Raw genomic sequence first — 16,922 nt, forward strand, 5'->3', positions numbered from 1 at the left:
CTATTTTACATATAGTAGTAGTTCTGAACAACACCTCAACACATCCAGCCCTGAATGTTAACACACCATGATCTCTGTGTGTGTGTGTGTGTGTGTGTGTGTGTGTGTGTGTGTGTGTGTGTGTGTGTGTGTGTGTGTGTGTGTGTGTGTGTGTGTGTGTGTGCGCGTGCGCATGCGTGTGTGCATGCGTGCGCGCACACACGTACATGCACGAGGGTGTGCACACACACACACACACACACACACACACACACACACACACACACACACACACACACACACACACACACACCAAGGTATATACCTTTCTCTAACAATCCATTCAACAAGAGGCCAACAGCAAGGACAAAAGCAATCAGTATCCACATTTTTCTTACTTGTCCAAAAATGCCCTGACAGGTTTACCGTTTTAGAACTAGGTTACCAGATTCATACAAACTGAGGTGCAGAGGAAAGAGAAGAGAGACTGGAAGAGCTTTAGTGTGGAGAAAAATTGCCTGCTTTGTGAAAATAAAGATTCTTTATTTGTGCTTTTTGTGCAGTTTTTGTACTTTTAAAAAATTGTTTTCCATCTGTTATAAAACAAGGACATAAGCCACAGGGAGTTAAAGTAGTGCCTTAACCAGGACAATTATGACGTGCTAGTGGGGATGAAAAGCACATTCAGCCACGGACTCATTGTCCCCGGGCACACAACAAAGTGACTTGGACAGTCCTTTGTGCCAGTAGCCATCAAGCTCCACAGCCAAGGTTGACCCCCATATGTTCTGTTCTGTTCTTGGATTACTGACTCCTGCTTGACTCTGGCACATTCACACGTGGACGACTGGGATGTACCCTAACAAAACCACGCCTGTTGAGGATAATGTTTCATTGTTGATAGACTAGATTTGGCAATTATATTCTCTGTTGATAGACTGTACATATATTATCCAAGATACCCACTGCTGTAAGCCAGCTGGCATTGCACATAGTATCAGTCTTATACAGTATCAATTCATAGTCGATATATGTATATTTATGTATGTATTCACTTGTGATAGATTGTAGCCTACATTATACTGTACTTATATTCATTAAAAGAATATGCATTATGTTAACTCAGTGCAGAGTGCAGACCAAGTGCAGATGGCTAAGGTCGGTCTGTCTGTCTGTCTGTCTGTCTGTCTATCTATCTAGAAGTAGAATTTATGCCGCACACATGGGCAGTTTAGACGAGGGGCTCTAAACATTTGTTGTTACAGAGTGAACTCCAAATTGACTTTAAATCTTTTTTGGTTTATATTATCATGTAAACCAAAATGTATCATAATAGTGTAAATGTTATAATTGCACTTGATAAATAGATTCAGTGGTGACACTGAAACATATTCTTAGAATAGTAACTCATACCTGTACATTTTTTACAGTAATATTGTCAAGTGAATTGAATTATAATTTTGGTTGGGAGCCCTTGGAACTCCTTCGAGGAGCCACGAGGACCCACTTTGAAAACAACTGCCTTAGACCATATGAGGTATAAAAACTGAAGAAAAAAAAAAGAAGCAGGCTGGATTTCAATGAAATAATTAGCAAAACTGTACTTCAGAGAATTGTACATCATCTATTAAATAGAAACAAACAGTAGCAATAAAGGAAAGAAAAGCACACAGCAATTTATCCATTTGTAACCCAAATGGAACTGAACGCACCCTTTAGGGTCCATTTGTTGTACAACCCTCAGAGTAACTGAACACTGAGGATTTTACAGTGTAGGTGTTGTGGCTGTAATTATTATGAGATACATTTAGTAGACCAGGGTCCTCCTATCCGACTCCGGATAAGCGGTTGAAGATGGATGCATGGATGGATGGGTCCTCCTCCTAGCAGAGGTTTTGCAAGGCCGTGTGGTCGGCTGGTCGGCAGAGACTGATACAAAGCGGCTGGTAATGCGATGTAGATCAGTGGAGAGTGTCACAGTGAGTAATGACCTCTGCGCCACAGCGGACCAAGGCATGCGAGATGCGCGGCCATGATGCTCAGCCATGCTTTTGCAAGGCCAGAGGGAACCACTCTTATTGGAAAACATGGTGTTGCTTTTGTTTTCTGTTATCCGAATTAGAAAGCTCGGCAGCCCTTGAAGAGACATCGTAGCGAGGTGACGTCCCACCTGAAAACTATTCCCCTGCCATCGATCTGGATCCTGGTTTCCAGGCTCGCTATTCAGCAAAAAATGTTTGTGCACATGTTTCTTTTGTTAATTTAAGATGGTCTAATGGTTCACAATTCCGTGGCAGCTTGTTGATCCGCTAATGGGTGTCCGGGTGGCACGGAGGTAAAGTTCCTGCCCACCACTATAGGAGAATGGGGTTTGAATCCTCCATGGTGCCTCCGGCTTAGCTGGACGCTCCAACGAACACGTTTAGCCATGTTCGCGGGTGGCCAAGTTCACTGTGCTAGTGACCCCTACAGGTTGGTCGGGCAGCCTGTTCAGCAGGAAGCTGGGTGAGCTGGGAGGGATAGCATGTTCCTCCACATGCGTTACTCCCTCCCGGTGAAAATCTGCAGTGTAGACCTTATTAATCCCGCGGGGGAAATTCTGTTTCAGCTTCACCCAGCTGATGGCTGCTCAGATTGTCATAATGAACCTTCGGGGTGGAGCAGTAACAGGGTTAGGTGTCTTGCTCGTGGACACTTCGACAAATAGCCAGGGTCGCAAATCCAAACCTTGGACCTTCTGTTTCCCATTCAGCTATGGCCGCCCCGAAACCCCCAAGCCCCCAGAACCGAGAGGTTGCATTGAAGCGCATTGGACATGTTGGCCAAACATAGGTACTGCAGCTTATTACGGCCGGGGCCCGACACATGAACAAGCGAAAACAGTTTCGACCAATGGGCTCGACTCACGAGCTTTTGCACAAGCTTGCGCACAGGGTTGCGCATGGAGGTGACGCAAAACGCGTCATCTCCGTGACGCAAAACGTGTCACGTAGGCCCCAAATAGGCCCCACCCGTCACATTTACCCACCTGGAAGAAGGGGTGAAAAGGGAGTATGCGCTGGGTGAGCAACTCTATACAAGTGGATGGGCGGGGATTTCAGGTGCCCTCTCTATTATTTTTAACTCTATGGAAACCCCTCACTGTCAGGTGAAAAGAAGCAGCTGCCGTTGTAATTTTTATTACAGTAGAAGTGGCTGGCTGCACCTTCCGCAAGACCAACAAGTAGTCGTTGGCAGTGACAGGGACTATAAACTTGGGGGGAATTGGCATAACGACTTAATTGGGAGAACATTTTAAAACAATATGAAGCTACATGCACAGTCACTATGACTTAAAGGGATATTTCACTTTCCCAAAAACTTTGGGTCATTTTATCATCTACTCAGGCTTTTGTGAGCCCCCCTGACCATTTTTAAGTTGCTTGATTCAGTATTTAGATATATGATATTCATTTTATCAGACACGCCCCCTTTCTATATAAACCCATTATAACTTCAAACTCCATTTTAACCATGTTAGATTTATCAAAAACACCCGTCCTTGGTTCTGGTGACTCACCCCGCCCTCCTAATACGCGAGGGGGGCGTGTTTTTTCGGGAACTTTTTTCATTTTTTTTTTTTTTTTTTTTTATTGTTCAAATGTTTATTTCATTTTCCAAAAATAATATTACAAAGTTTTTTTGGAAAGTGAAATATCCCTTTGAAGGATGACTTCACCCAATTTCAAGACTTAATTAATAATGAATGCATGTTAAGTAATTAGTAATTACTAATGATATGTAAAAAAAACAGTTATTGAGGCTTAAAGTAATGATTACGTGTATGAATGCGCACCTATGACGAACTGTTACCATTGAAGCTAATTTTATATGCTATTTACCCTAGAAGATGTTGGTCCATTCTCAAATTCTTGCAATGTGTGTGTGTGTGTGTGTGTGTGTGTGTGTGTGTGTGTGTGTGTGTGTGTGTGTGTGTGTGTGTGTGTGTGTGTGTGTGTGTGTGTGTGTGTGTGTGTAATATGTAAATATCAATGACCCTATCTGAAGGCCGACTGAAGAGGTTGTGGAAATACTTACAATCACAATGCTCTGGTTACAATCTCGGCCCCCAGGTTGTCAAGTACATCGTTCCGCCCCTTGCTCTCCATCTTGTCATTCTCTATTCTCTCTATGAAATGAGATGAGCGCTCATGCCAGTAGTCTGGCAGCAGAGATGGAGAATAATGAAATAGGCTTCAAATACAAGCACCGACAGCCCCCCCTCTCCCCATCCCCCATGCCTGACAGATGAAATGCAATATTCTTCAAGTGCTGTGTAACATGAGCTCCATATGCAGATATCAGATAGTACTTTACCATCCACAAGCCAACGCTTTGGGCAATTAGGCTCTCTCCAGTTACGCTGCTGTACATGAGCCCAGGGCAGATAATAAAGATAAAAGCTCATTTAGCTTTTGTAAAGAGTTGGCCACTCTGCATGCCCTCAGTCACATATATCGTATTTTAATGTCAAAGTGCGAGCAAAGTTCGTTATTTGTACACAATGCAGATTGATGAGACACTGGAATTTAATTGGAATTCATTCTGAGACATGCAAATTCCTGCAATTCACTGGAGCATAAATGAACTGCAGGCCAAGGAGGGTTAACTTAACATGGTCTCTCACAAATCCCTTTAACAATGTGGGAATAAACGTGAACAAAGACCTGATTCGACAGGTAGCTCTGTGGTTCAGGGGTCCTTGTTGCTCATGATGATCAACAAACATTTAATTGTCAACCTACAGGTCCTACTCATATCTGGTCATCGCACTGCTTGGTAGCTCAGAGCATAATATCATCCAAAGTAGATGTATAGTGCAGACTTGTATTCAGAATTATAGATTGCCCTATTATGTCACTTATCCTTTGTGAGCACCTGTGACCCTGCAGGCACTGTTATCAATGAAAGGTGTTACAATAATCGATCTGATACCCGTAAGCTACTGAGAAACTAGTTCTGGAGCGCTAGCGTCACTACATTGGAGCTGCGGAACAACATTTGTAAGATATATATTCATAGAGACGTTAACACGCAAACGTGCTCCTCAGAACAAAGTGTTTCCCCTGAAGTAATTCTTTCAGCCTGACACTTCTACTTTTCCTTATTCCTAGCCTGATTTGTTACCTTAAATACCATCTACTCTTTCCTGTGTGACACAATTTATTCTGATTTCATATAAATTCTTATAGTCAGATAAGCTCTAGGCCTACTGTGCATCACGGCCACAGAAAACAAACTCCGCAATTGTGTCTGTGGGGCATTGTTACTAGTGCATGGCAGGACACATGCACCACGGTGCACTGGGAGAAAGTCTTAAAATGTATCTTTGTTCTGAGGGAAAACAACACGGCTAAAAGGAAAAGAAAAATAGGACACTCACTCACTCAAGTCCTCTGTTAATGTCCATTAAGATTAGGTTCTATGTGTCCTATGACAATGGGAAGTATCTTTAAAAACATTGCTGAGCCTACAAGCTCAGGAGACAACAACTTATATTCCAAGACCGAGAAATATGAACAAACCCTGTTTTTTGTACATATGTGTGTGTGTGTGTGTGTGTGTGTGTGTGTGTGTGTGTGTGTGTGTGTGTGTGTGTGTGTGTGTGTGTGTGCGCGCGTGCGTGCGTGTGCGTGTGCATGTGTGCGCACGTGCGTGTGTCAGAGAGAGAAAGAAACAAGACAGAGCAAGACATGTGACTAAGTCGGTACAAAGACAAGCTGACATCTGCAGTGGAAAGTGGCTGTTTCCTCTATGTGGTGCCCATGAGCCAAACATTCAGATACAGTAGCTCATCATCAACAATGATCCTGAAAAGTGCTGGGGGACAGAGACACAAGGCACATTACATTATAGTGGCCAGTGACAGCCTCTCCATTTCAAGAGGGAGGAAAACAAAAGAGAAAAGACAAATCAGGGATTTAAGTTGGTTTGCATCCATAACAGTGGTGTAAAGTAACTAAGTACATTTACTCAAGTACTGTACTTCAGTACAATTTTGAGGTACTTTTACTTCACCGGAGTATTTCCAATTGTCTATACTTTTACTTCTACTCCACTACATCTCAGAGGCAAATATTGTACTTTTACGCCACTACAATTATTTGAAAACTTTAGTTACTAGTTACTTTGCAGATATAAATATATTACATTATAAAACATACATTAACCACTTTAGCCCTATTTTATATCGAGGCTATTTGAAAAGCTAAAAAAAAGAAAAAAGAAAGAAAAGCTCACAACACGTCGCATCGCGACGCGTTGTGAGCTTGTAGATCTGCTATTTTTACATTTTAGTACTTTTCCTTTTGGTACTTTAAGTACATTTTGATACCAATACTTTTGTACTTTTACTCAAGTAAATTTTGAATTCCGTACTTTTACTTGTAACAGAGTACTTCTACATTGCAGTATTGATACTTTTACTTAAAGGACGACTTCACCGATTTTCAACCTATCTTCATATAATTGGTCCTCAGTAATACTCATGATAAAATGGTACAATTTTTTTCTATTCGGTCTGTGTCTCAGAGGAGGGCTGTGGACAGTCCAGAAACCTGTCTACCAGTGACATCATCAATGGGGAAACCAAGCTAATAGAAACTGCAGGCTTTCTATTCCTGGAAAGTTGCAATGCATTGTTCTCGTGTTAATAAAAATCTAAATAAAAAATGTGAAATCTTGTTGGAAAAAAAATCATGCCTAACGATGATGTCACTGGTAGACGGGTTTCTGGACTGTCCACAGCCCTCCTATGAGACACAGACCAAGTAGAAAAAAATTGTACCATTTTATCATGAGTATTAGTGAGGACCAATTATATGAAGATAGGTTGAAAATCGGTGAAGACGTCCTTTAAGTAAAACATTTGAGAACTTTTTCCACCACTGATGCATAATAGCATATTTTCGGACTTGAACTTAAATGCGTTGTGCACTCTCAGCACCATGGACAGCTCAGATTGTAAGGTCCCAGAGTGCCCTGCCTCCATACAAGTACCTCCCAGCATGCTTTGAGAGACTGTTAACTCTAGCCCTTATTATCTTTCTTGTTTATCATGCACTGTTGGACTGGTCGGAGTGTTTAAATAATTGCTTGTGCATTCTCTTTAGACTGAGAATTTACCAGTTTGCATTAGCTGACACCGTTGGCAGTGTTTGCAGTGAAATAAATGACCTGCCTACCGTTTCGCCCGGAATGTTGAGTTGCTTACCGGTTATAATTGCATTTAAAGCTTGCTGTTAGCTTTGAAGCGGCGTCTTTGAATGAAATAACCATACAGTATATAACTCATATACTGTATGGAATAACTCACCCAAAGTGGGTGAGTTATTCAATTCTTAGTCGGAGGCCCTCTGGGAGGGTGCATGGGCACGTTTCAATTGAAACAGCTGATGCCACCAATGATAGTAGTGGTATAGTGATATTACAAAGGGGAAAGTAAAATGAATTCCCATTGACTGTACACACTCGTGCTCGCACACACATGCAAGTGAAATATTCATCTCTTTGTCGAGATCAGCTGTGACCTCTTAGCAGTATGTGTGTGAAGTGTCTTCATCTGAGAGTAGATAATGTGTCCTTCGTAGCCGTTGGCAGCAGTAGGCTCTCTGACATGACACAGAGTAATGTTTCAGCCCCAGTCTCAGGGGTTGCTGTAACTCTGTATATGATGACTGTTGAAGACGAGACTGGCAGCATGCCGAGACAGAGATAAGTTGAACCCTCCCCAGTTTAATAATTCTGTTGGAGACGCAGGTAGCCAAGTGAAGTGTAAGTGAAGAGGCCTGGAGATGACAGGCAGCCACAAAGTGACAGCCAAAAGCTTCAGTATGGTAATGAGCTAAAAAACCATCAGCAGTGAAAATCTTCTCAGCCCCCTGTGGACGATGACAACTGAATGGAGAAATAATAATTGCATATCGTGGCACATGATTCATGCTCCTCATCCTGTACGGCACATATAATCTTTGTCAATTCGGGAGTGAATAATTTCCTTACTACGTTGCAGACACCATTAGAGAAGACAAAATATAAGTGTCAAGATCCAGCAGCAGCAGCATGGGAATACCTTGAGTATACACTCTGTGCTGCTTGAACTGCCTCGTTTAACACCAGACAGCCATGCGATCAAAACTGAAAACACCACAACAGCAACAAAGAAAATAAATTCCAGCACAAACAGGGCATGCTGACAGAGCAGTGCAAGAGCTCTCTGATAAGAATGGAAATAAGACAATGACCTCGACTTCAAGGAAACGGCCTCTGCTCATTGTAGTGGGAGAGAGTGATGGTCTTTGTTGTGTCCCAGCGATGATTCCATCACAGAATAAATGTTTTATGCCTCCGAGAATGAGAGTAATGTGAAGAGCACTGGGAACATTCCGAAAAACCAGACAGTGGTGTGGTGTGGTGGTGGGCACGTCTAGACAAAAGGCACAAGACAAAAGCAAAAGTGTGCATGCATACTGTAACACACTGAATGTTTGCATGCACGCACGTACAGTACAGTACACACACGGCAGGGCAGGGCAGGGCAGGGCCATTGGGAATATCTCTTGGCCTTTAATCTTCTTTGGGGTTCTGGTCTCCATATTTCTTGAGCTAATTATATGAAGGATATATTGCCATGGTGTCCTGGGGGTATGTCTCCCACACAAACATATTAAGACCTTCACCCTAGGCAACAATCAGCTGAAAACCAATGACACACACACACACACACACGCACACACACGCACACACACACACACACACACACACACACACACACACACACACACACACACACACACACACACACACACACACACACACACACACACACACACACACACACACACACACACACACACACACACACACACACACACACACACACACACACACACACACACACACACACACACACACACACACACAGAGTAATGGACCCTTGCAGTTTTGTGCCAAGTTCTTCCTTTTTTTTTCTAGACGCAATTATTGGACCTTCATGAAAAACCAAGATGATATATTTCTATAATATAGCATGACTTCTGCCCCCCACAAGGCAGGATCATATTATCTTTATATTTGTCCACAAAAATCCCAAATGGCTGCACAGCCACATGCAGCACGGCTGTTCCAATGCACCCATGAGGCACATGGAAGAGACATGGGACTGTGTAAATTGAATCATTTGTCTTAGCCATGAGTGGGAACAGATTGCCCCGTCTTTAACATCCCCCCATTCCTACATCTAAGCATCTTTTATGCAGAGCTTCCCTGGAGCGGGCACAGCAGGCTGTCAGCTCAGTCATGGGCCAAAACATCCACTTGCACTCAAGAGACCTCAAAATCTAATGTTTGGACGGCCTGTCCGAAACTTTGGTCCCAAATAATACTGTAAATCTCGAAAGGAACAACATGATCTCTAGGGGCTGCTAGTGGAGATTTGATATAGTCTTAGTCCTGTTAAAACAAAGGACTACAATCTACAGTGAATGGATTGCCTGTGGTATGTGACAACCCCTTCATTTCCTCTTTAAATGTTAACATTTCAGTTCTTCTCGAGGGATGTTTGGGCTTCCTTTGAAACCTTATAGCTGACTTCAAGACCACCACCAATAACGGTAGTTTGACACCCAATGTTTCTACTTATTTTTGTTTTGGGTGATAATTCAAATGTATGGCTTAAAGCTTAATTTATGCTCCTTCACACAATTTCTGTTATCCTGTTATGCTAATCCTCAGACTGAGGATCAGCAACCTTCCGTGATGTTGAGATACAGGTAACAGCATCAAAACCACTATCCCTCCATCAGCAGTAAGCTGATTTGAACAATTTTCTTTTAGGCTCCTGCCCAGCCCCCCCCCCCTCCCCCAGGTCAGTGTAGAAAGACCAAGGGCACAGAGGGAGAGAAGAGACATGCGAGGCAAGAAGGGGGTCAGACTCAAACCTGGGTCCTCCTGCTCGCAAGGAGTAAATTAAATGGTCCATGCATTAACGGACGGAACCAAGATGCACCCCAAGGCACATTTAAAACAATAAAAAGGGGCCGGCTGGCGTAGCAGTCCAGGCACTTATGCTCAATGTAGCCTGGAAAGTGCGTCGCGGGTTCAAGTCCCGAGCCCAACGGCCTTTGCTGCATATCACTCCCCATCTCTCTCCCTATTTCCTGTCAGACTACTCTCCTATAAATAAAGGCATAAAAAGATTTCACAAATCAGCAACATGGTTGCACAATGGCTCTTGGGGATGTGATCGCAGCATGTGCAATAAGAATGTCACACAATGTTCAAGCTGGTGAAGAGTAAGCAGTTTTCTGGGGTGTCACTACGTTTGTCTCATACATTATGAATTCCTGAACTGGTTTCTGGAGAATGCCTCGTACCTACTAGTGCAGCTGAGCTGTCCATCATACCCTGGGGCTGGTTGAAGGTACTGTATGCCGGTTCTTGAATACAGGCATGGCATCATCATTTGCTCAAAGATTGTCACTGAAGATCACAGAGATCAATGGGCAAACTAATGAACCCTTGAGGGGATCCACTGACATGCACCATAGCCCTGGTAGTACACTAGACTAGGAAACACTGGGGGAAGGGGGGAAGGGGTGTGCACTATTTTGTTTATAACGTGTGGTTCTGCAGGAGGCTAGCCATTTATAAGAGAGTCAGTGTCTGTGTGTGCCCATTGTATCTGTCTGTCTGTCTGTGTGTTTGTCTGGGGATAAACCTCTGGAATGTTCAGCCCCAAATTTCATGTGCACACTTAGACCAAGTAGGTGCCTCCAAAAAATCTTTAAATATTTTTTACATAATTTAACTTACATTTTATGTCAATGGTGGTCGGAATGGGCTGAAAACGCATACCCAAATTTGGAGTCATACATACAGTATGTCAAGCGTTCCCATGTGGATCTTGAGCTTCACATAATTCTATTTTAGACATGAATAATTAATGAGCCATGTGTCCACAGTCATCCAATCACGTTTGTTTAAATTTTACCTCATCTTAAGAGTCATCCAATCTTTTCATGTGAGTTTTAATGGCAGACAAAAAGGTTGACATTTTACATTTCTGCAATCTGGGAACCCATTCGGTAAAAAAATCCCCCCCTTTGTTTTTGCCTCTGAGGGCACCACCTCCTTCTTTGTGTGTAACACGCTCCTCCCCTTTTTTAGCCCACTTCCTCCCCGGTGCTTCTGTGTTTATTCCTACTAACAACATCACTGTATGTTTAAGGCAGATTCTGCTGTTAGCAGAATCTGTCTTGAGAGATTCACGGCCTAAAGCCCATGACCCACCTAATTCCAACACACTTTGCTAGTCTGGGATGGCTCAGGGTAGAAGACAGGGTTAAGCAAATAAAAATGTGATTGGTATTTACGATAGTCAAAGGGGCAGTGCTCTCAATACCCTCATACCTGTCTAACTACTTCTCCAAAGTGAGTGACACTACAACCACAACACTAGAGGGAGCGACAACGATCTGGTACCACCCAAATACAGAACAAACATGGGGAAATTCTCATTCTACTTCTCTGCTACCAAAATGTGGAATGCCCTGACCAGTGGCATTCCCAGAAATTACATTTAGGGCAGGCGAGATTTTTTTCTCGCGGGAGGGGGGGGGGTGGTGCTCGGGGAAAAATCTCGGGGGGAAACAAGTTAACAACACTACACTGACTACAAAACTGAAAAACGTTAATAAAAACAATATGCAAGTATAATCAATCAATCAATTATTCAGCGGTGGTCTCTTCATGTTGTAGTTTAATGGCTCAAGCTGCTCTCAGACTCAGAGCCCCTTTTATGCCAGGTGAGAACAGGTGATGGCCCAGACCCCCACACCTGGCACTCCTGGTACCCCATGAAGATAGAGGCTACATTTGCATCACTATAGGCGACGATTGGCTGCCTGCCCGCGTGAATGGAGGAGGAGGTCCGACGGCCACTATTCTCTTTGGATTTTTTTCACTGCCTGTTTTTCAGTCTTTTACTTTATTTTCTAGGGGAGGCTAGATTTTGGTTGGGCAGGCGGCCGCCTGACTTGCCTCTATGGTGGGTACGCCACTGGCCCTGACACCACCCATTAAAAGATGTAAATCACTGGTTTCTTTCAAAACTGCCCTGAAAAGTCCTCTATCAGGAGACCACAAGGGGAGATAAATGCAATTTCCCATAGAAAGGAGGTGTCATTCACTGCCACTGTTTCCCCTTTTCCTCCTTTGTACATATAGTGTTTTGTATTTGTTGATGACATGTATTATTGTGTCATAGGACCACAATGGAAACAGGTCCCCAGGACTTTTTTGTGTTATCCTTTTAGCCTTAATGTCTGACTGTACAACATGCTGTTTTCATTTTTGACTAATAAAGTATTCAATCAATCAACCATTTCTGTAAACCAGGTATACTGTACATTGTTTCAGGATCCAAGAATGAGCTTCATATCAACATTTCTAGATACAGACCATGTCCACTCATTATCATTGATTGATTGAATGATTGAATACTTTATTAGCAACACAGGAAAGTACAGTTCAATACAAGGTCTGCTAAGAGGATTTTAAACCCAAGAAAGCCTATGGCTTGTCTCCATTGGGGTCCTTTGTACTCGAGTACTATGTGAAATTTCTAAATAGATTCTGACACTCCTTTCTCACCCTATTAGTATGCAACTTGGACAGTGCGGAGTCGTCGGCACGGCATTATCACTGCTTGACGTGGACACCCGCTCAGCGTCCTCCTCACCAGTGGTGTAAAGTAACTAAGTACATTTACTCAAGTACTCTACTTAGAATTTTGAGGTATTTTTGCTTTACTGGAGCAGTTCCAATTTGCAGTCCTTTTACTTCTACTCCACTACAAATGTTGTACTTTTACTCCACTACAATTATTTCTGCTATTTTCAAAAGATTTTTTATACATTTATACTTTTGGTACTTTAAGTATATTTGATGCCAATACTTTTGTACCTTGTTATAAGTAAAAGTCTGGGTAATCAAAATTTACTTGGGTAAGAGTATTTCTACATTGCAGATTTGATACTTTTACTTAAACAGTTGAGTACTTTTTCCACCACTGATCCTCACAGGGCTCAGGGCCGCTTCTGTCCGTACGCCTGCCTTAAATGTGATTGAATGACTCAGAACACAGGACTTATTAATTAATCTTATTAATTATTCTTAAGTCTTCCCTCGCCATCCTATGTGAAAAAAATTTAATGTGCACGAGAGCTGTTGTGAATTAAAGAGGGGAAATATTGTCAACTGCATGGGGTGTTGGAGAAGACTAAGAGCTAGTGAGAGGGGAAAATGATAATTCAGTGAAAAGAGTACATGGCAGGATCAGACAACTTGGATTGGACAAAAAGATTAGTTTGGAAGGGTTGGAGTGGGGGGGGGGTCGTTCTTAATGTGGGAAAAGACCACAAGTCTTTACAATCTCAGTCATTAGATAGTGAACTCTAATGAGAAACCGCAAAGATTCCAGGATTGCTACTTTGGTGGAATGACTTGAAGAATCTTTGGCACAGATCACTCATTATTAGGCCCGAGTGACTAAAATGGGAAACTCAATCTTATGCCTCATTTACTCCCAAAAGATCAGGCCCAGTTTTATATGGCTTAACCTCCCTCAAAGGACCTCTCACATTCCAAAATGGCCATGTGTAATCTCACACATCACTGTGTCGCTGCGACGCTAAATATGAAAATAATATCAGACCCATTAGTGCAGGCAAAGACCTGGAAAATCAATGTTATTTTTACCAACTGTTTTGTTGTTTTTCATTTTCTCCCCAGTTTTAGCGGCTGCCAGTTCCACCATGTTTAGTCCCTGTCAACAAGGGACTTAACAAGGAACAAGGACTACATGGACCTCAATGGAAACAAGACCGCAAGGACTTTTTTGAACAGACCTTTTAGACAAAGTGTTTTAACTGTACTTGTAAAATATTCAATCAATCAATCGAAGTCACTGTCAAACTGTATACTTGTTGATCTTGGGGAGGGTACGTGTGCCCAGCTTTTTACATACCAAAGACCCCAAGTTTTTAATATGCATTAGGCTGACCCCCATTTGATAAAATGGTTTGATGTATGGGACTCCAATCCACAGTGTTCATTTAACTCTCAGAATTACAGACCCGCGAGGGTCCATTTTGGAGCCCTGGTCTGGTGGACACGATGTTCAGAACCAGTGGTGCTGTAGACCAGTGGTTCCCAAACCTTTTAGCTCAAGACCCAAAAGAGAAACTAGATGTTTGCCCAAAATAGTTAAAATAGCAGATCTACAAGCGCGCGCTGCGTTGCGAACTTGTGGAACGGCTATTTTCGCTACTTCTTAAAAGCTTTTTTAAAATTAATTTATGGAAATTATTCGATTTTATTTATGAAATACTGGAATTGTTCTTAATTGATGAAAAGTTGTGACTTTTGTTTAAACTTTATTTAATCTTTTGAAATATATATATATATATTTTTTTATGTAGGAAACAAAAAAAAAGGGGATATTGACTCGCAACCCATAAAGATTGGTCTGATGTATTTGGCGGCGGACCCCCCATCTCAAAATATTTTGTTCCAGGGACCCCCAGAAGCAAAGATTTGAGTTACAAATGTTCGCTATAAAAATGTATATTCAAAGATTTGCACAAATTTTCACGATTTTTCAAAAATAGCAGATCTACAAGCTTGTATATCTGCAATTTTTGAATAGCCAAAGTATAAAAGGTTAAAGTGGTTAAAATGATTGTGAAGCTATATTAACACATTTTGCTGGGGACCCCCTGGAACCCCCCCAAGGACCCCTGGGGGTCCCCGGACCCCACTTTGAGAACCAATGCTGTAGACAACACCACATCCCCTCCAAACATGGAGTCTTCAGCTGTTTCTTTTCACCTGACAGTTTTCACCAGGAGGACATAACGCATGCAGAGGAACACATCCCTCCCTGTTCTGCACACAAAATACATTTTCAGGTGAGCTGCCAATTTCATCCAATCAGGAGAGAGTACCCATTCATCAGTTTCACTTTTATAGTGTTCCAGTTTCTATCTTGTCTGCTCATTTCTTTGTGTCATCACTTCCAATTTCACTTGTTTATCCTGTATAAAATTGGTATCGACTCGACATGAAAATGCATTTTCTGTTTATTAAAGCGATCGAGAGATGCTAACAAGAAATCACTCTAGCAATGATTACATTACATTGTCATTGACAGAATATAGAGCTATTTAACCCATTTTAATCAAGAATATACCCTACCTTACCATTAACCCACCGAGTGCCACGCTACGAGCTTGTAGATCTGCTATTTTTGAAAAATCGAAGCGATTTTTTTTTACTAAAATCTTTGCTTCTGAGGGTGCCTGGAATAAATTATTTTGTGATGGGGGTCCGTGGCCTAATACATATCATTTTGGGAGTCCTTGACATGAAAAAGTTTGAGCACCACTGATATAGAAACATACTTTTTTCAGAATTCTGTTGGGATTTAGAAGACATTTGTAGAATCGGCTTCAGGTCTTGGTTTAAATTATATAAGGCTAACACCATTCCTGTTGGCTGCAATGTACTACAGCAGCACATATCATAAAAGGTAAGGGAGAGCAAACCATGTCAAGCTGAAATTGTCCGACAACAATGCCTGACTCATTACTAAGGCCAAGTACTATGTGGAATAGGCCTTTGTTACATTTGTTTATTGATCCAACTAGCTAAAACGGCTAATGAGCAGCACAGTATCAACAAAAACATACTGTACTGGCCAAAAACATTTAATGTGACACCTCCAGTTCCCATCATCGAGCAGAAAAGACCAAGAGGAGTTAGTAACATTTCCAAGGCTTTTGGGTAGTGGTGTCTCTGTCAGTGTCTCCAAAACATCAGAGCACCTCCTTCCAATTATTCAGGGCTTACAGTACTTAATTTCAGTGGTGGAAGAAGTACTCACATTTTGTACTTAAGTAAAAGTACCAATACCACAATGTAGAAATACTTAGCTACAAATAAAGATCCGGTATTCAAAATGTACTTGAGTAAAAGTACAAAAGTATTCACATTAAAATCTACGTAAGTACTGAAAGTAAAAGTACTCAGAATGTCCCATTTCACAAGTTTCCAAATGTATAAAAATGATTTGAAAATAGCCGATCTACAAGCTCACAACGCGTCGTGAGCTTGTAGATCAGCTATTTTCAAATAGCCTAAGTATACATAGGGCTGAAGTTGTTAATGTATGTTTTGTAATGATAATCAAAAACAAAGTAACTAGTGACAAGTTTTCAAATAATTGTAGTGGAGTAAAAGTACAATATTTGCCTCTTTACTGGAGTTGGAAACACTCCAGTAAAGTGAAAATTCCTGAAAAGTGTACTTAAGTACAGTACTTGAGTAATGTACTTAGTTACTTTCCACCACTGCTTAATTTGCACTTGTGGTAAGAGGGCAGAGAAGAAATGGAGATGCCTTGACGGTTCAATCCTGGATGAATTTAATTAGCCAATTCACTCTGCTTTGCCGCCTCGGTGGGCACAATGCTTCTTTGTATTTTATAAAAAGGTAATTGTCACTTCAGTATTCGGCAGATCCAGGCATGCCCGCAGCAGTAGAAAATAAAATTGGATCCCCACCACCACCGTCTAAAAGCATGTACAAGTGGACATACAGTAATGCACTATTATACTGTTTTGCTCGTCCAAGATGCATTCCATCCAAGATGGAATGCCTTGCCAGAAGTAAGGACTCAGCTCTACACTGAGCTGCAGATCAATATAAATGAGAAAGATTGCACTCAGTAGAGCATAATTCTGCCAACGCTACAGTATGCAATTGTAAACATATGCAATTTTCACCAGATATGATCGATAATGTAATTTTGACCTATGACATTTTCGATTAAAACATTAATATCT

Source organism: Gymnoscopelus braueri (assembly GCF_963280865.1).
Source record: "Gymnoscopelus braueri genome assembly, chromosome: 4".
NCBI lineage: Eukaryota > Metazoa > Chordata > Actinopteri > Myctophiformes > Myctophidae > Gymnoscopelus > Gymnoscopelus braueri.